The 22,839-nt window shown below is 41.0% G+C and overlaps 1 long non-coding RNA gene across 1 annotated transcript; it reads left to right on the top strand.

Moving 5' to 3' along the window:
* Nucleotides 1-2: 2 nt before the first annotated feature.
* LOC147756878 (uncharacterized) lies at nt 3-22,531 on the top strand. Its single transcript, XR_015323326.1, has 2 exons — nt 3-1,053; nt 20,014-22,531. It is a non-coding gene; the product is annotated as an uncharacterized LOC147756878 (long non-coding RNA).
* Nucleotides 22,532-22,839: the final 308 nt, after the last annotated feature.

Below are 22,839 nucleotides of genomic sequence, written 5' to 3'. Positions count from 1 at the left end.
GCTCCAGCAATGCCCTCCCCGGGTCAACTCGGCCTACAATAGTCCACACCCACACTACTGTCACGCGAATCGTTTCACTACCTTGTAACCCTTTCACGTCGAACGTGACGTGCCTAGCATCGTATGGTATGGTCTGTTCCGTCGGAAGGCGGCGAGAACGGAAAGAGAACAACAGGAAGTCTCGGATAACGCGAGGAGCTGACAGCCGTCTGGGAGGAGAGGTCTCAAACGAAGCGGTTGGTGACGCCGGAGGCAGTCGCCGCCAGCGCTGGTACGGTAAAGCAATCTAATTGTATTGTATGTGTGCTAGCAGGTAACGGGTATCTGCCTTAGCTTAGTGGTCTTGTTTAGTTCTGTATGGTTGAGTTGGGTCAGCTGCACAGCTATGGGTGTAGACAGCGGCAAACTAGTAGCATCCGCTTAAGCCCACTTACCATTTTCTTTCTCTAACCAGCCGACCAGCAACGAAGGACCTAAAGCGTCCTATGCTGCGGTATACGAGCGTCTTTTTCGTAAGATTAGGGGGCAAAAGGGAATGTGACAGGATGGACTCTGATGAAGACTTAGACGCTCTTGAGAGCCGCATGTCGTCCCGATAGCGGCATCGGCAGCTACAACAGCCGTGCCACTCTCAATGAAGCCGCCCCATTCAATCAGGTCTGCGTTTCTCAATTACACCAGAGTACACCAATCTAGCACAATCCAGGCGAACAGCCGCGACCTTTTCAACCGAATCATGCTAGCATAGGGTAAGTAGTACTTTTTTGATGGACGGACGGCTTCGACCTCGGTCTGCAGCTGCGGATTGTTTTGAAGGCAGAACTTTTCCGTTTGTGTGCTATCTTATGCGCAGATAGCAGTGTGTACGTGCACCTTGAAGGAGTGGCTTCGAACTGTGCGTGTCGGATCGTATAATCGTTTTATTCTGGGACTAGATGCATTGGTCATCAAACAGAAAAGGAGCGCGCGTTGTCTTCCGTTCGGCTACTTCCTACCTGTTCTCGTTGTATAAACAATGTCAACACTTAATAGATCACCATTAAATGCATCAGAGTACGTATTATACTTGTTTATACGTTGGCAGTGATGAAAAGCTACGATAGACCGAACGAGAAGGAGCGAGTGCGGGGGAATTGAACCGGAGGTAGCATAGGAGATTTATTTAGGTAGCATAGGAAGATGATGACGAGTACGATGGAAACAGGGTACAGGAAGCTAGCGAATGATCAATATATATTAGGGGCATTATCATATTATATAGCCGATTCGTTCTAATTCGAGAAACAAAATTTAGCTAATGGAACTTTCATAACTGAAAAGGCTAGCTATATGTGACTGCATATGTAACAGGCTATTTGTTCAGGGGAAAACTAAGGCGCACGCATTGAAGTTCAAGAAGTACCGTTGTGTTTCGGAAAAACAAGTTCGTGGCTGAAAGAATCAGGAACCTCTGCCTCTGGTACCGTCAGCGAACTACATAATATATCAGATATGTATCTTCATTTCGATACTTTTGGATGCTCCTCGAATAGACAACGCGTCGTTTTAGCAAAAATTTCTTGAAGATTAGAGATTCGCTACATATCTCAATAGTCAAGCATGTCAGTTATCGAGAAAGATCGGCATGTTTGGGTTAGTGAAGCTCTTTCGTGAGGATTACACGACTCGTTCAATGTCCCTCCACTTTGTAATCTACGGTTAGCAGCTACACCATCGCTATAGCAATTACCTAGTGAAGTGAGTAGAAATTTACATTGCAAATATAATCATACAGCTTTCCACATCCAACGTCGTTCGAGATAAGACCTCGACATCTTTGCTTAGACGTATTTGCCTGTTACTTGTTACCCAACGAATGTATTTCGAAGCACAATGTTAGAATCTGCAGTTGGCCTATAACTGCCCAAATGATGTGGTCCTATACCCTAATAGTGACAAAATCCCGATTCTTATAGACGCTCTCGTATAAATAAGCGTGGATAGTTTGGCGCAAACGTTGCCAGCGAGAAATCTTCCAGCTTATAAGGTCATTTTTGAGGATTCAACTTGACAATTCGAATAGGTAATCGTTCGGCTATGCTTGTTGTGAATATCCACCAATGCTGCGTAGCATTGGCGGATATTCACAACAAAGCTTACGGCCACGACCCTAAAACCAACGAACACGCTATAGGAAGAGCGCAATAAGAAGTCGAACCCGCACATTTACAATCATAGAGCGATTGGATGTATATGCCGAAGTACGATAACTGCAAATTCGATAGTATATGTATGGGGATCCATCTCTGTTTTTTTTTTTTTCTTTTTTCCTAGTCAAATTCTGAGACGTGTTCTCGTCTCGATCTCCACTTTTTTCGAACTATCCGTTTAGGTACGTTAGGTTTAATGCTGTGTTCAACTATTCAGCCACCTCTCCAGAAAACGATCTTATATAGTCCTTTCTTATACCATCGGTGACTCATACCCAAGTTCTATTTGGGTTTAATCAGTTTTTAAATCATTGCAAAGGGCTCCTGAGTTAGACCCATATCAAATACAAGTACATTGATCCGAATCATCTGCGGCTTACATTGAAGCATGCGACTGGAAGACAGAGCGGGTTTTTGTCTTCGTAGCAAGACAGCTTCTGTTTCCTACAAACAGCCTCTATCTTTGTCTGCTTTCCAGAGGTGTAAAAAAAAAAGATGTAACAGGGGATACCTTCGAGAGCTGCATAGGTGGGAAATCCTTTTTCTCTCAGTTTCTTTCTGCACGAAAAAGAATTTTTGGACTTTACTGACATAAACGATAGTTTGTTTACATTGTCAAGGCGGTACGCAACCCAAATCTAAATAGCTTATTGTTTATGCTATAGACATCGTAACGCGTCATTATTATATGGTAGTTATTTGATGGCTTGATATCAACGTAGAAATAAATGAGTTTTAATGATCAGATTATGGATTATTATGTCCGTGAAGCAAATAAGCTAGGAAATTTTGAAAGTACTATTCAAAAATCTTATTGCAAGCGACCGTACTTCCCAGTAACATTGTAGAAACATTGTTGTTTGGAGAACAATTGTCACCTCTACAGTCCAACAATATTATTGATGACCCGATGAATCAAACATGTGCAGTATTAAGGGATAAACGTCATAAAAGTAGACATCTGTTAGGCTTGAACCTTTAATTTTCATCGATCGATAAAAAATAACAAAACTATGTGAAAGGGATGAGGGTTGCCCCCCGAACACAATAACACACGTACTCAATAAGATTATACCACTTATCAACGATATCAATGTGACTTATTGCTAGAATATTTTTAGGAAATATTGTAATTAAAATATTTATGAAATTAATCAAACCGCGTCCTGGAACGTTATCTAATACTTTAACTACTAGAGCATGTTGTTTAGATTTCCCTGAATCAAAAAGATCCTGTAGTAATTTATGCGTTGGCATTTGATCGAGTATCCTGATAAGTGAAGTAGGTTATTTTCTTTATCAGAGTTGGTCATAAAGTGATATGCGCGACATCTGTTCTTAAATTTGTTTGGCTACCCGCGCTGTGCTTCACAGCCTCGAGTTTTTGGGATTACTTCATCGGCATAGCGTTAACCAGTGTGGTTCATGCTAGTGAAAACTTCTCCAACATACCAATACCATTTGTCAATGATTATTTGTGAATGAATATACTAGCATTCTCTGCATGTTAATGGCTTGCCATGGTATAGCACTCGGAAGAGTGCGCATTAGTTACACACGCCACGACATGAACCTACCTGCATCGTAATTTCCTACTAAAAATGAAAAATCTCTCTCTCTAATTGATACTAAACACTTATGCTTGAGACAGAGGCAACTCTTTAACAGTGATCTGTTGCACTGAAACAAGAACGGATTAAGGTTCCATTGGAGAGCAAAGGTTTTGTCAGATCCCTACACCGTGCGTCCTGTAAACCCATCATACTAGATAATTCCTAAAACATCTATGTAATTATTTATGCCGTTTTTTGCACGTTTTATATGGTCAACATGCTTCGCCTGCAGACCGTATCAACAAGGTATAATAAAGAGTATGGACATGTACATATATAGTCCGTTTTCCGGTGCGTACTGCACAGCAGTAGAAATAGAAATATTCGTATCTTCGTAAGCAGAAAATATCCAGGCGTTGCGATTTATTTATCGTCAATAGCGATAGAGATTAGGTAGCGCTACGGCCGGAATTTTGGTGCGCCGTAACCAAAGCCGCAAGGCGGATTTTATGTCCTAGGCATGACTAGATGGGTAGATGCAATAATGATAGGGAAATAGCGCTGGCTATGGATGTTTGCCGGGTGCTGCCGCAAAGGCTGGTGAAGGCAACAATTCGACGTAGGCATTGCCATACGACTTCAGGTTTGCTTAGCCAATTTTATCTTTTTTCTCTTCGAAATCTGTTGATATGATGTTTAGGACACTCTTTCCCGCCTTCGATATAGATGTAAGTGTCCAGATTCAGTACTGGTAATTTTTCTTTCCTATGATGATATACAGTGGCTAGTGATATAGGAAAAAGGTGATAGTGAGAGGTTAAGACTTTTTAAAAGAAAGTGATGGCACCCAGTTTGTAAGCTAGCTTTTTTAATCATAGGAAAAGCTTCGCCAGTCGGTGAGCGTTAACTGCGTTCGATCATTTTCGTCGGAAGGCCTGAGCGATTTACGGATCATCTGTCGTACATTCATACTTAGCTCTGTGATGACGGTGCTTTAGTGTCGAGGGTGGCTTACTGACTAGAGACACAAGCAAAAAGTACGAATCGGAGGGGTCGAACTATTGTCTGTATACAAACATATTATTTAAATAGGAAGATAGATTTCTTCGAAATTTTTCATTTCATATGAGTCTATCAAAAGAGTCTTGTAGCGAATAATGAAATTTATTATTTGCGACCCACTTTCCATCAAGCGATTTAGGTTAACTTTCCTAGCTGCCCAATATGTAACGCTTTGTAACCTCTAACCTGTGTTTTTGTGTACATGAACAACGGTTACGATCATTATATCTACGTACTTTTCTATCGCTCGATGTAGCTCTTTGTTTTTCTGACCTTAAAATTATTAAATATAAAACATTACTGATACTGTTATATTCATCTGTCGACCGTATTCAGTTTTGATATGATGAAGCATAAAATACACTGAGGTCCTTTGACTATGATACTACTTGAGTACAGTCGATCCGCGTTCTTTATGAGCTAACTTCTAGTATTCAGCCTGTCCGCTTGGCCTGATCCATCGAAAACTCCTTGACTCTTATGATCATCGTCATTCCGTACTAACCGCGTATTCGCATGACAAAATACTCTTGCAGAAGTCGCTCAGAAGTCTGTGTATATAAGCCCAAAGTTACAACTGCGGCCATTACCCATAAACTGAGAACGACGCTTCTTAGCCTTGCTGGTTTACCCAAATATTATATAATTGTTATTGTCACATAATTTTTTCTTAATTTTATTTTCAAAAATTACCGTGCAACTATTAGCGATCACAAGGTGAGGTACTGTTAAACGGAGTTTTTATCATAATCTTTACGATTCTGATAGGAATTATTTTACATTTGGAAAACCCTTGGCTGCTTCTCATCGTTTAGTTATAATTTGATAATCAAAATTATGAACTGCGAACATCATTTTAGGGACTGTAAATTGACCCAGATCTGAGGCAGGCCTGCTAGTAGCGACAGGTATTAGTTATGGATGCATTCGGTGCCTTAAGAACTCTAAAAAAGCTACTTCGTATCATTAACTAGCATGAGATAAAAAATTGAAGTTGCGTGAACCAGGTTTGAGATAACACCTAAAGGCCAGGAGAGACCAATATAAAGATTACGCGCTCATAAGGCAAATAATACGTATCTCATAGTTTCCGTAGCAGTGCTCAAAAAGATTCTAGCAAAAAGTATTAAAATGTTTCCCATAAGCCATTAAATATGTGCCACTGTCCATATGCCTAGAATAAAAATAATCGGTGTCCTTGATGCTATGAACTAACATGCATAAATTAAACTACGACGGCGTTGTTGTATTACTGCTATAAGACGCGTACAGGCGTACTTTGCCAACCTCGAACTCCTACAGCCAAAATCCAAACGACCATTTACGTAATCAAAGAAACAGATCATATTATTCAATCTTGCGTTTGCAGTAAAAAAAAAAAACTCTAATAGGACTGTCAGTTTCCACTTCTACATTCCTGCAAAAAAACTGGCCACTGAGGCAGACTAGAATTACCTCTGCAGTAATTCAATGATCACTGGTGTACCTCAGAAGCATCTATTACCTAAACGATCGCCATAGGTAAATTCGATAGTGTCTCATTAAATAGGCAAAATAGAACAGTTTTTCCAAAAAAAACTTCTTCTCAAATGTTGATAAAAAAGCGTTCTCTTATTTCGGCAGGCCAAGACCTTACAAGGTCAGTCCTAACAATAGAGACAAGAGACAGCACGTCAGCTTCGATTCGTTACGAGAAAATGGAGCACTAGACCTGCCGCCCGTTAAACAGAAGTAAGATTCATCGGGTAGAGGTGCACGCGAAGACCATAACGATCCCTTTTAAGCACTGATGGAGAGCACTTTCACACCCTTACAATTTGAGCTACCGACTTAACTTTTCCGCAGGGGAAGCAACGACAGCGTTTAGATTCCGCCTTGCTCAGTCGTTTGCCCCACTGGTCCGCCTACCCGTTCCGTCCGCCCTTGAGTATGATAACATTCTTTCCCGCCTTTTCCTACTCTCTACTCGGATTTCTTCCCATCAGCCGTTAGTGAGCCAACATTCTAATCCTCACTTCGACGCAACGATAACAGAGTTCTCATTTGCTCTCTCTTTACAAAACGGAACAGTGAATCTGTTAAACAGCAGGTGGCAGTCTTCCAATACACAGTAGTTAGCAGACATCGTTCAACAGCCCGGCCGCCTTGTGCTCTGCCAATATTTGAAATGCAGCGCCAGCACCTTATGCCCTTCTTGAAACTTTAAATGTTAGCATATTCCCGCAGATCGCATATATGGGTAGGTGTTCGTCTTTGGTCGAAGGTAGCTTGACCTGGGCAGGTTCTGTTGTTATCTGAGTCAAGCAAAAGCACGCAAGAGCCAGGATGTGCCTAGCGTCGCTCGCCTATATGAAACTGTACCTTACTTGTAAAGGCGCGAGAGGTAGTAGCAGCTACCTGAAAAAAGGATCGTGGAAGAAAAGAAAATGACGTCTCTGAGAAAATGAGACAATATGCGGCAAAGCTCAGTCCATTATCTGCAGCCGAAATTACTTACGTTTTAAATTACACATATTTATTATAAATCTGATTGAAATACGTTTTCAATAGTCGTCCCTATGTGCTGAAATACGATGATTGCTGTCGTCCTGTGCGGGTTAACTCATACATAGATCCTAGGACCTGAGCGTTTATGTTGAAAGCTCGGCACTTGAGATTTTTTGGCTAAATTCATTCGCGTTTGCGCCTAACGATGCTCCGATTGCCACTCCTACTAACTAATGAGGCTAAATTAGCCACGTGTTTGCCTTACGTCTGACGAATCCTAACATGAGCAGATATGGCATGTCTGCGATTTCACTTATCCATTCCTGGTAACCCTAGAAAAATATGTTGTGTCAAATAACGTACAGGGACAATTACGGAAAACTGCAAGCCTGTCGGAAGCTCTACTTTTTCTATTTTCTGACTAATAACATCTCCGATTTCTTCGCACTACTAGCAGCTTCAGTGTCTATTTCGGAGAAACAATACGGCTTCCTGCCAAGATACTTCGAATCAGACCGTCTGTAAACAATTTAACGGCTTGACTCCGATTAATAACATACTACGCAGTGGTACTCAAAGCGAAAGTGGAATCAAATAAGCTTTATCCCCAAGTCTATTGAAAGGAGAAAAAAGGATATATATATATATATATATCGAGCTCACCATATATATTTCAAAGTTCCTAATGCAAATGCACTGATAACGACCCTTCAAGAGCAGTTTTTTAGTTAAACAAAATTTAAATTAATCGTAGAAGCAATCTTTTGTTGCTTCGTTAAAATAGACCGCCGATATGTATTCAGATCCCATGAAGTTGGCACAAATGCTTGGAAAAATAGGTGCGCAATACAGTAAGGAATTTTAAAGAGTGTTTATCAGCAGAGTCCTATTGGAACAAGCGTTTTCCTCCATTGCTATAGAGTAGAAGATTTACACGTAAATAATGGCTGCGGGCTTCATTTTACATTTACCTAGATAAAAATAGAACTACCCCGCCTCTAATAAACTGAATATATAAAAAAGATAAACAGTTAGAGTTGGAGTCTGTTTACATCTAATTAAAGTCGAACATATAAATGGATAGAGTTGACGTAGCTGATAGAGTAGTGTACAATTATTACCTAAGTGGTCCCAACATCGGTGCTGCAACTACGCTTCATGTTTAATTTCCTGCAGTGCGATTTTGCCGAAGCCGCCCATTTGTCGCCGTTGCGTTTTTTACAACACCGAAAAAAATGTTCGTACATATCGTATAGGACGTTAAAGAGGAGTGCATTTGAAGAACAAATTTGCCTTAACAACATTTTAGTAAAATCCCTTGACGGAAACGACAAGCGTACTCTCCAGCTTAGATTACTTGAGTATCGTCAAAGGGGCAAAGACCGTTCAACCTATCTGAACGCACTTAGTAGATTACATGACTCTCTGACGTCCGGTAAAGCCGGCCGTCCGGGAACTCTGAAAACAGCTGTTGTTGAAGTCGAGCCGTAATGGGAAAAACAGCGCCTGCCGAAGAAACGTCACTAATAAGTCTAGAATATATTGCTATTATACGTCTTCGTCTATCTCGCACAGAGAACTCGGTCAGTATAGCCCCTGAAGCCACGTCGTTTCTCGCGGCTACTGTTTCTAGTCGCCCGACGGCAGAGAAACAGAAAATCACGACGAGCTTTGAACTTTTTAACAGGTAATTCGTTCGCGTACATCCTATTCAATTGCGTTTAGGTTTACCACAATGTGTTCCATCAATAGATAAATAATAATAAATAAAAGTAACCGTTATCGATTTTCCTCTAAACTTGAGTCGAAAGAACAAAGTTATCTTTTACTTGTAACTTCTTTCATAGAAATTGGGCGAATAATTATATTCATTTCTCGAGGTCGACCAGAAAATGCAATATAGCTTCCAAGGATTGTGCAAGATCATGATTGTTTCCACAATTAGCTGCGCGTCTGCAGATCGAAATATACGGTGACGAGTTTAGAGCTTAAAGATGACATGAGACTTGGATGGGCGAGGTGTCATCAGTTGAATTTCAAAAGCCAAATAGTCATCAGTAGGTCAAGCTGGACGTAGATCTCAATGTCCAATGTGGAGAGCGAGACCCAGTTACCTATGTCTAGTACGACGCTCCCGGGTAGATCTAGCCAGCCATATGTATCACACGAACTACTGACAAATATTAGTGTTTGACACACGTAGTAAATGGAATATATCAATGCGTAGGTGAAGATGCTGTTACCGGATACATATATGGAAATATTCTATGGAATCTTGCCTAGAAGGCCAGTGGCGATATTCAACCCCAATTTTTAAGCAGCTGGAGCATTGCTGAAAGATAGAGCAATTTTAAACTGATAAGTCTATAAACTGATTACAAAAAATCGACTGTTTTTATATAGGGTCAATAACCGCGCACTGCTGTATAAGTGAGTAATATCTTTAAAGCAGTTTTAAGGACAGGTCAATAAATATGCATTACTACCATAATACTACTACATTCTCAACTGTTTTTCCCACTATCTCTGCTCCACTTCTTACTGTCCCTATGCCAGAACCTTCCCTTAATTACGCTCTCCTTTATTCCGCCGTACGAAGCGCGTTGTTCTGGAATTCTGGTTTTTGGAAATCTGGCCTCAGCGATTCCAGCTTCTCAAGCTTTTCCGTTGCTGTGATGCAGTTGTCTAAATGGAGGTCTCATTTTATCCCTCATAAAAAGCTAACTAGTTAACTAATAAAGGACATACCGTAAAATGCTGTTGCTGTTGTTGTTGGCGTAGTCCTTTTAATTTAATAAAAATGTTCGCCCTTGTTGTAATCTTCCAAACGCTTTTTTATGAGCTTCAGCATATTATGATGGAGCCCAGCTATCTGCCGGACCAGAACGCGTTTGTCATCGCGTTCAAAGACATACGAAAAAACAGAAGATTTCTTGCACGCCTCAGGACACTTTAGATGTAATTTTCGCCATTCTGCGGTTGAAGACCCCGGAACGGCTTCGCAGAGATCGACCTCGCGGTTCGTTGTCGCCGTCGAGTTCTTTCTTGAGATACCCCATCGCACGGCCCTGTTCCGTGAAGAGCCGTTCACGTCGATTTAACACAGTTAGGTGCAGCCTACATATAAATATAAATGTAGGTCAACCGACCTTCAATTATAGTCACAGTCGATGTTAGCCAGGGTTGCGTTACATTTTCGTTGATGTGATATTTTTATCACGTCGTGTTTCGGATCGCGGTACTAGCCGTCACACTCAATGACGGCACCATAGGCATTGTATTACAAAAAACAAATTCGGCGTTAATATGAACAGTAGTTTATAACTAAGATTAAGGAAACACATTATTTTAGTCATTGATATATTCGTTTAAATCTTTGTTTTCAATCATGGGTGGATCTTTAGAAATTATTTTTTTCGATTATCTGTACGACATCGCACCTGTTTGCGCGTATCGGAAAGTTCAATACCGTCGAGAACGAATCTTTAAATATGAGTTAGATTTGCCAGTAAGATGGGTCTTATATCGACTAATATTTATAGAGTCTCGATAAATATACATAGAGAAACTATCGCTGTCTCTGTTTAAAAAATATAGAAACATAGTGACGTTCCGACTTGAACGTAGATATCGACACTCCAATTGAACAATAGTTCTAGATCACGGTGCGGTAAAGAAGCAATAGAGAACGCTTGAGGAAGCATCTTTTTTAGTTGTTTAGGCGGTGTGAAGAAAGAAGTGCTTTGCTCGAGCCTGTGTTGTTGTTGTTGACCGTCTCGGACGTTGGAACCCGCTCTGCTGTCAAGTTTATTTTTCAGAGAAAAGGTTGTCGCCAGCTGCGGTAGCGGTGGTTCGTGCAGAACTTCCCTCATTTCTGGGCTTTGTGATTAAAATATTAACAGTTGTCGTCAGCGGCGTAGTAAATAAAGAATTTGATCTCTGACGAGCAGGATTGAGATCAAATTCTTCAGGCTTGCAGAGTCATGCACGGGTTTCTCAATTTTCTGCGAAAATCTTAATACGCATAAATAGAGACTACTCGAGAAAAAGGAAGACAAGAGAGAGAGAGGAGGGAGGGAGAGAGAGAATGTGATAAGCCTAGTAACGAAGTAAGACATAATATAAAATTGTCTTTGTTGTCCTCCACCTAGTTCCTTGAGCATCGATAGCAGCGGTGGGGCATTGCCAGCGCTCTCGTTGCCTATTTATCCTTTGACGAGTTGGGTTGCCCTATTAGAACCCATCGTTAAGCATCAAATAAACGAGCTAGGGTCACTAAAGTGGCCCAATTCGTCTCTGACGATGTAACTTATGCAGCAAGCGAGCGTCTCGTAAACGGATCGACCAACAACAATCGCTAGAAGGTAATACTAGGGTTATTCCGACGCTAGTCAAAGCCTAAAGGAACGCTCAAGCAATTGTCGTCGCAGGCTGAACAGCACTCCAAGCATTAATCAAAACAATAACCCATTGCTAGAGAATTATACTAAGCAGCCGGTTTCAGCAGTCGTTTCCGTACGCGAGCTCAAGTCATTGTGCATTGAACAGCGACAAGAACGACGATGGCAGCAGGAAGCTAACGATTTTTTTAGGTACATAAACGGAGTTTCAGTCTTGTGCATGAGCAAAAATTAGACTGTGATCATATAAATTGGGCGAATCAAAGGCTAACTGGATACGCGATGGCTCATTTGGGACACCAGCAGGGACTACGGGTTAAAATTCGACGCCCAATGACCTGGTCCAAATGCTTTATCCAAAATACGCAGTTTCAGTGACGGTAGTAACATTAGCAACGAATTCATTACATAGGATACGGCCTGTAATACCACCAACGGCGACATTGTTGCCAGCAGTAGAATGAAGAACGTTGAAAACGCTCAGCTTCAGCAAGAATCACGCGAGTAACGCCAGCTATTGCAGTTACGTTTACGGTGATGCTAATACCGACAAGAAAGAACCCAGGAAGTTTTTATCACAATGGCAATAACGACGAGGCTCCAGCGATGCATCTGCAGTTGCTATAATAAGAGCTGAACGTACCTTTGTTTGTCAATAATATATATATATATTTGTTTTCATTTTCCTCGACGCTGCTGCTATTGTTGATATAGTTTGCTTTTGTTCAAACACAATACTAGTTGGCCTGTTTTTATGCGTGTGATATAAGTACGCTTCTCGAGCACTGACGGTTGACGACTAAGCCAAACGAGGTCTCCCCCTTTAGACATTGCTGGAATAAGTAGTAATAGGTGGCTGGCTCTTTCGCGTCGTACAATTTAATGCCACATGAAATAAGGCTACGGATCAATTAATTTTTTTAATGTCAGTTTGCATCAAGTGCTAAGTCTGATGAGGTTGCAATGTTCGCCAGGGGCGCGCCGTTGAGGCATCATCTAGAGAAGGTGTGCCATAGTGATGTGTGCGTGATGGGATGCATATCTATCTATTAAAAGGTGAATGCACACTTAAGCTATGTCGGTGAGAGGCCTGTTTGGCAATCATTGTCAAGCCATAGTTTAAAGGCAGCCGCCATTAATTTAGTATCTTTGTTTGTTAGACGGTTAGTTGGAAAATCAAATATCGACCATCTAAAATTCATAATCATTTTTGCTACGTCCGTTTAAACTCGATAATTTCAGAAAGTCACGCGTTCTCTAAGCATGACGCGTATGCGAAGGCGGGTTCACGTAAAAGCGAACACTTCTGCAATTTTTCACCTATTTCACGGTGGACAGTGCCGCCGCGATTGGACCCCAACAGCGACGGTGGAATTATTTCTTTTGGCGGATTTTGGCAGCGATGTAACAGCGGTAAATGATTTTCCAGCGTTCAATGTTAAAATGCATGTTACAGAAAGGCTAAGGTAATGTTCGTCGTATATTTTCATATCCTATTATGCTACGGCGATCCATGCTGCTAAAGGTTAGATTTCCGTTTAATACACTACAACCTAGGTTTCTTACAAGAGTTGTCAGTTATTCAAGATGGCTGCGTTCGCACGGTGAGGCGGCTCTTTCCTTCTTTCGCTTTTCTAATAAACCCAAAAACGCAAGGACATGTTGTTCAGAGCTTGTATTTCTTTAGCGCCTCTGTCGTTCAGCACTAGTAGAACTCTAGGTCCTATATTATGCACGCAAGCTGTGCCACAGTGTCGACGACGGCGATAGCGGCCCCGTGAATCTGCGTTCACTAGTCAGACGGGATAGAATTGGCCTGTATGCGATGTTCTACATTATGACGAATATTTGGAATAAAACAACTGTTTGATTAATTGGTCATTTTATCATAAATAAACCTTTGCGATCGCACGATCGTTTAGATATTGTGTATTTTATAGCGATACGAGTTCTCTATCTTCTATCATAAATATATCAGGAGTAATCTCAGCTATGCAATTCATACAGGGTTGCTTTTCCCTTTCTAGCCCTGTTTTCCCGTAGGCAGCGATTGTCCAGAAGGGCTAAGCGATGCCGGTAGTCGAATTAAAGACAGTTCAAGCGGATGTCATAGGGTGCTAAACAAAAAAGCGCAATTTGTCTTGGGCTTGATGTCCGTATAGCAATTTCTCCAGCAGTTGTGAACGACATTTTGTTAGTCCTTGTCTTCATCCTCTGTCTGTTGATTTGTCGGGAGTTGTCTCCGTAATTTCACTGTTAACTGAAATTACTGCGTTTCTGTTGCCAGTAATAGTAAATCTATTTTCTACTTCACCGTGGATAACAACACCGCTCGCCAGAACGCGTCTATTGAATTGAATTGTCGAAATAATAACAAATATGCTCTAACTGTACTTTCAACGGCTCTCAGGTATTTAGAGTCAGTTGGCGCTTCTCCGAGAAAAACACATCGTAGTTTTGGCGCAGTGGATAATCAATGTGCCTGCCAATTTTAGGCATACGTTGCAGCCTAGGTTCCCTTCGTGTCGGCAGGAGCAGCCATCTGTCTGTTGAAACGCCTAGCACTGATATCGGAGGTAAAATTCCCTCCATCGCTGCCGTTGCCGTCGGTAAGACCCATTGTATGTGTGTGTGTTTCAATAACTGCACTTATACCCCGTTGCTTAAATAGAGCACAATCGAAATGTTTATCTGTACATGTTGTTCATTTGTACAGAGTTTATCCGCTCGTTCAGCAACATGGAACAACAGTCACACAGCAGCAAACGAGTGTTGCTGGTGAAGGCTGTATCGTATTGTAATCATCGATGGTGATTGCGCTAGCAGCCGCGATAATAGCGACGAAACAGAGACGAAACGCGCGAATAGCTACGAAAACCAAACCGCTTGGACTACTAGCAAACTTACTAAGACGACAAAAACAATCCATTTATCGTTCGCTGTTAATTAGTGTAAAATCAGTCGAGTATTACCAATGTCTATATTTATACAAACATCGAACAATATCCAAGAAGCACCGCTGCCCGTTGTAAACCAACCGCTTTAAATGTATGTCTCTTTGCTAAACCTGTAACCAGATTGGGAGGAATTATCAAGAACATAAAGAATAATTAAGTACTCCGTGAGTTACAGTTCAGAAAAAAGCCGTTCCGACGAGTGTGCATCAACTATCAACGAGAACTATAGCTACTTCGATCGAAAACTTCAATTTCATTGAAGACGGTTATGCGCTTTTCGACTCGCAGAGATAAGCTGTGCGGTTTATTTATTCGTAAATGATGACGTTCCGTCTCGCACGGTATTTCGGGTGGTTGTCATTGTCAGCATAGCGATAGCCATACATCTCTTAGCCGAAACCATAGGAGAATCTTTGGACGAGTAGTAACTAACGCAGCGCCCCAATACATCGTAATTCGTATGTGCATCCCATGAAGCGGCGTTTTCTTCCTCTACGTTCTGCACGAACGGGATCGCTTCTCGTCGTTTCAGTCCGAAAAGATCAAGCGTCGACGTGTGCTGACACAACTAGAGCATGCTATTCGATAGGACGTACAACGACAACGATCAGTAACTTAATAGTGTAAAAGCCCTGAGACCTTTTGGGCATCTTAACAAAATTCGCACGTTCACTAACCTATTTTGTTCAGAATTTGACTGCTTTATGTCACTTCCACGATTGCCGCTCAACGCCGAGGCGCGACCATGCTTCGGGTGAGGCGTACACGTTTCTACGTGATAAAAAAGAAAAATTATAAAAGTTGGTAGAAGATAACAAACCCGCTTAAATACGTCAGGGTTTATTTACTTGCATAAAAAATCTTTTTGAAAGCTATCAAGTACGTTGCAAAGCAGTTGCGTGACAGATAAATGTTCCCCGCGAAAATCGTTTAAGGAATATTAGGCCTTGATGGAGAAATTTAGAGATTTTTGCATACGCTTCTTTAAATTTCGAATCGTGCCAATTGGAAAACGGTTGATGTAACACAACGGCTCAACGATGCACATTGACTATGTACAGTTTTATACATTTGGCACAAAGCCAGATAAGGCCAGGAGAGCTACTTTCATCAACATACTCTGGCAATGATGCAATAGATAGCCTCACCATTGAGCTACGCGAAGTGAAAACGCGAACGAGACACTCTAATGATCAATTTGTTCATCGATTGCCGCCAACTCTAATGTACGGAATTCGCGCTATGGCTGACTTTTCAACAGACCGTCACATCGATCAGATGCTGAGTTTAGCGATGACGTTGTTACTTGCCAGAACTATGAACGTACTCAGGTTCGACTGAAGAGTTTCGTCACGGAAAACATAAATTCTACCGAACGGCGCAAGAGAAGCTGCGATTTATGTGCAAGAAAATGCGGTGAAGTACTTCCAACCCATATTGAAGAATAATCATTCTAGCCCAACTAACTCAAAGGTTATTCAATATCAGTGTCCGTCGGATTCGCCTGTAACAGCCTAATCTTGCATTGCATTTTATAGCTAATTACGAATGGTTTTTACAACATACATAAAAGAACAATACGAGTAGAAACATGACTCTAATTATCGTTTGATGTATCGGAAGTCGCGTTTTTTTTACACCGCTATCTAAATTGAAGGTCGCTGTAATTTGGGTACCTCCGCACCACCTGGTAGACTGGCTGTCTATGCTGAATAAACGTTCTTCAAATAAGCAGTTTTCAGAAACGTTCCTTCGATATACGCGTTCGGATTCAGAAAACCAGCTTTCCAGCAGAAGCAGCTCAAATGTAACAGTGAAATTCCGGGGCAAACTGAAGTAAGCACATTACAATACAACATAACACAAGTCTGTATTTAATAGGCATTGTTGTTGTTATTATTCAAGTGAGTTATACGGTGGAGGGTACAATACCGATTCAGTGACGCTTCAAATTCCGTCAGTGCCTTTGTCGGGTCGTACCCTCTCGTACGCTCTGCGCGAAAAGGTGTCACGAGGGAAAAGTACGAAGAAATCTGTTTTCCAATATCTTCATGTTTTTATCGTTTACCGTTCGAGCATTCATTATCGGCTATGTCAGAGAACATGGTTTGGAGCTATTTAAAAAGAATGGCGCGTCGCTAGATAAAAAAGGCTTTCTTCCTATTAAGCTTCAATGTTAGTGAGTTGAGTTAAAAAAGAAGACGGAATGAGAAACGAAACAAAAGAATAAGAGAAAGAAACGAAAAAAGGTAAATCAATAGGAGAGCCCAAAAATCAACATGTCACGGGAAAACATGCGACTCGCGATTCGTTCGGCTTTTATTAATACAGACAGTACGTTAGAATACCTAATACAGTTTTACCCATACGCAAGTTGGAGTGGGAAACCAATTGCTCTTGACTTTGCAAACTCATAAACCCTAACAATCATTCATAGCTTCTTTTACTTACTTTAGCTTCGAATAGCAGTTGTTTACGGGATTACCGATAAAAAAATAAGGATTATACCTTATCTCGATGTATTAGCATAATTCCGAATGTCAAACATAGGTTAACGTTGCCTTCAAGTTTTGTAAGTACAAAATATCTCGTTGTGTCTTCGTCGTTTTATTGAATAATGATTTTTGCTTATCTAATTTTCGAGCGGTCTTCATAATGGGTCACCCGTCGAAACGTAAAAAGCGAGCTTATGTTTGGTAGCAGTCCTTTCTCTATTAGCTAGTGTAGACATGGTCGCCGATCATAATCAACATATAAGTGTTATCCCAATATGAAGATGCGGCGACAAGAATACTTCGTGGAGACAAAAATATACACAGCAATACTTCGACAGAAACGCTTGACAGAAATGATAGACTATTTTTGATGACCAGATGAATATCTGGTAGAATGACCTTTCCGAAGATCCCGTTCTCGCTCACCGTTTTTGTCAGCCCTTCTAGCTTTCGAACTGTGGCATCCTTCGTTGTCAACAAGTCTAAGAAACCGCTTGCTGTTAATTTTAGGCTCCCTGTTACATCACATTTGTTCACTCACGTCAATGAAGCAGAGCGTGAAGAATCTGAAGAACAGTAGAGAAATATTTCAATATATTCTAAATAAAGAGGGTAACGTCAATTAGCTCAGCTTCCCACCTATACACGCACTAGAGACATGTCCTGCGGCTTCAAGACAGCTAGCTACTTTCTGAAGCTAGAGAAAAGAATATAGAAGGACTAGTTTATTGGCCTGGTCGGACGCAAGAATTCTGTTGTGAACGTCGCCTACCTAGAAAAACTAAACAGTTCTATGTGTAAAAAACTTCAAGCTCCTCACGGCAGTATTTGCTCACAGCCGCAAACAAACAGCCTCGCTATAACGTAGAGTATTCTACCATTTTTTTTTCCCTCAGACCAACGTATATCAAAACGAATTGTGGAAGGTAACTTATTTAGCAGTCTCTGTACGCGCTTCGAGGAAGGAATCTGACTGAACGCGCAATTGAACCCGATATAAACTCAAGTGACTCAAGGAATAGCTCTCGAGGTAGTGTTCAGAACATATAGGATTTAACTAGTTGGTAAGCATGCCGAGTGCCCTTCGCCATTTACTCGAACCAGTCAAATACTGCTTGACAAACTGCGACAGATGAGAATTTTCATCTAGCTTCTGATACTGTTACTCTCTAAAGGGGATGCTTCAAAGAAGCCTGCAACAATATTACAAGCTAACATTGCGAATATAATTATACGTTATAGATAACTAACAATATTATAGCAATGATTTCATTGTGTGAACCCGCTTAAATCTACAGTACGCGTTCAACAGGCACTTAGATACGACAGCCATCATTGGTGCTTTATGGAAATGTCGTAGCGGGAAAGATGAATGCTCACGAGTGAAACTACCTATTTGACCAGTATAGACTGAAAGGAATGATACATCTGTTGAATTCAATGGATTGTCTCGTAACTTTTGTCCTCCTTTAGGTTGCGCTCAGCTGAGAGAGATCATATGATGATTATTATTCGACGCATCAATGTGTCCTGATCCAACGTGGGTCAACGGCCATTGAACGTGTGCGACCCTTTGGTCGTGTATGGAAAATCGTAAAACGCACACATTTGACCTAGAAAACACGCAAGTGCTTGGGTTACTTAAGGGGCTTAAGTGACAAATTTTTACGGCAAATAGAGCGTCATTTTTTTACAGTCTTGAATAAACCGTAAACACATTTATTCTTCCTCGATAACAAACACAAGCGATTTCGTTCTATCTTAACTATTCTCAGAAACATAACTATCGCTGTTACAAAATCAACTGAAGTAAGTAGCTTTCAAAAAAATTATCCATTTTCGCTGAACAATATCAATCTTATGATCAATCGAAGATATCAGTTCTTTTCCGATATTCAACTATATCATATTCTTCTGAAGAAAATCTTAGTAAAACAAACCCCAATATTTCGATTTCAGTTATTATAAGCACGCATCAGTGTAAACTCACCAATAAGCAGTTATATAAGCCTATCCAAGTTTCATTTGTTGCAAGGACGCTGAATAGCCACAACAGCTTCGCATGGGATTTCTCTACCGTGGAAAACACTCTGCTAAGTTTGAAAAATATAACGGACGATTTTGTTATATTATTTCCAATTCAAGATGTTGTCATATCCATACAGAGCATTTGTTGATGTATAATATTTTTTCATGAGCTCGATAAATAGTCGCCCTTACCAAGTGAGGATCCGTCCACCCTGCGAACGCTCAAAATGAGCTCGGGCTGATCGTGAATAAACGAATCGGAGTATAATATCGGATAGAGGGAATGTGTTAAGAACAATGAACCATATCAAGCTGAGTATTGATGTTCCTAAACTTTATACTGTTTTCAACCATGTGCAACCCTCGAAGCAGGCCGACGACAAAAGCCCACAAAGAATTTAACCGAGTCAATTTCTGGGCCTCTGCGTCTATCAATCCCGCCTTCCCCCTAGAACTTCTGCCGTTGCCTCCCAGCAAGCGGTTGGCAGAAAACCTGCGCTAGCTTCATTTTGAACAGGAAATGTCTTCTTGGGGGTATGCTTGTTGACGGACGTCCCTTTATGATAACTTATTATTAAGTTCCGCTACCTTTGTGAGATAGACCATTATTATCCATAATGATCATCGTTATCGCGCAATCTTAGTGTAACCGGGGCAGGCCTAAGGGAGTCTGATAACAATGATACCGAGACTTCACTAAGCCGACAAAAGGTTCTGGGTGGCCAGAATTGTATACGTATACCGGCATGAAACTTTCCTGAATTGAAGTGAACTGCGGCGTTGCTCCGGTTTCCCCTGCAAGTCTTGTTTTTTAATAATATATGCATACATATTTGTTACAGGAAGTAGTCAGTTCAAGGAGCACCCTTAATGACCCGGGTCACGTGCTACGTTATCGATTCGAGCAAAGCAATGCTCAATCATTGTTCTATGATTGTTGCTTTATTAACATCTGTCACAACAACAACGCACGATTAGACCACATACAACATAGAGGATGCCATAGAAGTGCTGAATAAAAATTATTCCAACAAGTGGATCCGCACACACTGCAGAGAAAGTAGCGGTGATGTAAACGATTGACATTCCATGGATAATGAGCCATAAAAACGATTGCCACAGTCTTCTGCAACGCTTGGCCCGATTATGCTTTAATCAATGACTTGTCGGATCTAAACCCCTAGGAGACGACTAGAAATGTCAGGTCAGTGCTCAATAGTGCTCACTCCACGCTCCGTATCAATACTACATTTTACATAGTTACCGGTGACCGAATGGGCCCAGCATCTGAAGAATACTGCTCCATATTGAAATAACCAATAGAAGCGCTGTAATACAGATACCGCAGAAATATTTCAGAAGTATTGTTCTAAACAGGTTGTAAAAGAATTAAAGCGATGTCAAGGAACCTAGAGAGTGCGTAAATTAGTGGACGAAGATCTGTGCATATAACTGCTAGGAAACAATCACGCTTAGGTATAAACTGATTCTCCAGTTTGACCGTGGCCCCAGAAAGCCAACCATAAGAGGATGGCCTCAATAACATAACACTTTGTTAAATCAGACACGTATTGGAAATTTACGAAGACAACGAGGGCGCGATAACTGAACACGACCCGTAAAGTACGTGCCGTACTAAGGACGAGACGAACGCCATAGATTTAGCATGCCAAGCAGAGAACAGCACTATGCGACAGAAGGTATCAGTCAAGCGACGACAAAAAAGGCAGAACTGAAAGCGTGGCTGCTTAACCCCGCGCAAAAATGGCGTTCGATTCCGTTTAGGATGTTTTGGATAAAAACAGCTGATAGAAACGAAAGCGAAAGCCCTATATGGAGCTGTATGCAGGAATTAGAGCGAAAATAGGGATTTCCGCACACTTCGACATAGAGGTCACATGCAACACGATGGACCAACGCCGTTCTGTCAAAGCTTCTCAATAAGGACCGACCATCATTATAAATATGCTACTACACAGGGGAAACCAAGACTGGATGGATTGGTGTCCGACAAGGTAAACAAAAAGAAGAAAACGATCAACTTTCAAATTGTCAATAAGGAGACTGAAACGCTGTCATATGATTTCAGCTGTCTGGTTGACCGTCGTGACCCGTAAAAATATATCTCAAGAAAAGAGACAAAGCTTATTCCAGCCACAATCCCCTCACAGAGTTACAAATACTAAGAGTCATATAAAAGCCTATGGAGGGCAAAGCCAATAATAAGATTTTAAATGCAAGCTTCAAATAGACTGTTTGTTAACAATTGTAACCTGCAGAATGCTCGATTATTACATTTATGCAATGACCAACGCAATAATCCACACAAATCGTGGGTCACTGAAAATGACATTTTCAAAGACAGGTCTTGCACAAATGGGCTTTAACGAATGTATCTCGAACTTGTGAAATACGAAAAAAGAAACCGTCAACTATTGTTTTAGTAAGGTTACCAATTTGCTGATCTATTGACCTCACGTGGACATAATCAAACGTTCGAACTAGCGATAGAGCGGATGATGAAGGGACTATTCAAAGTCCATCAATAAAAAAATTAGCCTATTCAATATGGCTAGCTAAGCAAAGAAAAGGGCGTTCCGGTAGAAGTTCTGGTGAAATGGAGCATATACAACGAATTAGCTGTGGATCGCAGAGCGGTTCTCCAGGGGGGACCAGCATTAGTGCTCTCACTGAACGTCAAAACTGGGTTCTTAAGGCATGACCGTATGCAAAATTGTATTTTGCATAAAATGCCATGTGGTGTTATGTTGACGTTACTATTTTTTTCCAAGTGTGATACGAAAAAGCAGGTAAGGTGTTGCATAACCTGTCGGACTCACACGGCAAAACAACGTATTGAACCTCTTGTAAATAAGGCTATCCCAAAGTCATGATATATAATCGGGTTACTGTAGATGGTCATAGTGATTATTTTGATTGGTATAATTTAGAACGTAGTATATTATTGAAGAAGAAAATCTTAAAGCTCATAAATAGACCCCTCCCCAAAATCTTATGGTCCCTCACCAGTTATATTTTTACTATCTAGACAGAAAAAATTGACAAATGCAAGACGTAAGCGACTCATAAAGGTCATAGAATGACGTCAAGAAACAACACGAAGAGCGCACATTCGCAGCATTGTGAAGCACACTTTAATTATAGTGAGTCAATTGGTCTAGGGTAAAACTTACAAATTTTTCATAAGAGTGGACAGTGGCCTTTGGATAGAACATAGCACACAAAGGGCATACAAAACTTGCAAAAAGATCCGAGTCAGATAGATAGAAATGGACGAGGGATGGATAAAGAAATAAATGCTGTTATCCTGTTTACTTCGATGTAAGTGATGCAATTAAAGATTTCAGTTTTTTACATCTTTAGCAAGCACCGATTAAACAGGAGTAAGTAGTTTAAGATCTAATAGAGTCGGTCAAACTAAAATATATCAGGAGAAAAAGTAGCAAATAGATTTAACGACGCTCTCACCGGAAACACCGTCGGTCCAATAAACTGCAGCAGGAACCCAAGTTCAGTCGGGAATCCTCAAATTATAAAATAGGTAAATTATCACTTCGTGCCAGCCACTCAGAAGCACTGCAGCATGCAAGTGTCACCATATCGTTCTATCCAATAGCAGGGTTCCCTGTGGCAAAAAACATGGGGCG

This window comes from Varroa destructor, unplaced genomic scaffold (genome assembly GCF_002443255.2).
Source record: "Varroa destructor unplaced genomic scaffold, Vdes_3.0 BEIS01000003.1, whole genome shotgun sequence".
NCBI lineage: Eukaryota > Metazoa > Arthropoda > Arachnida > Mesostigmata > Varroidae > Varroa > Varroa destructor.
Note: the sequence above shows the minus strand (reverse complement) of the source record. Positions and strands in the feature narration are given on the sequence as shown.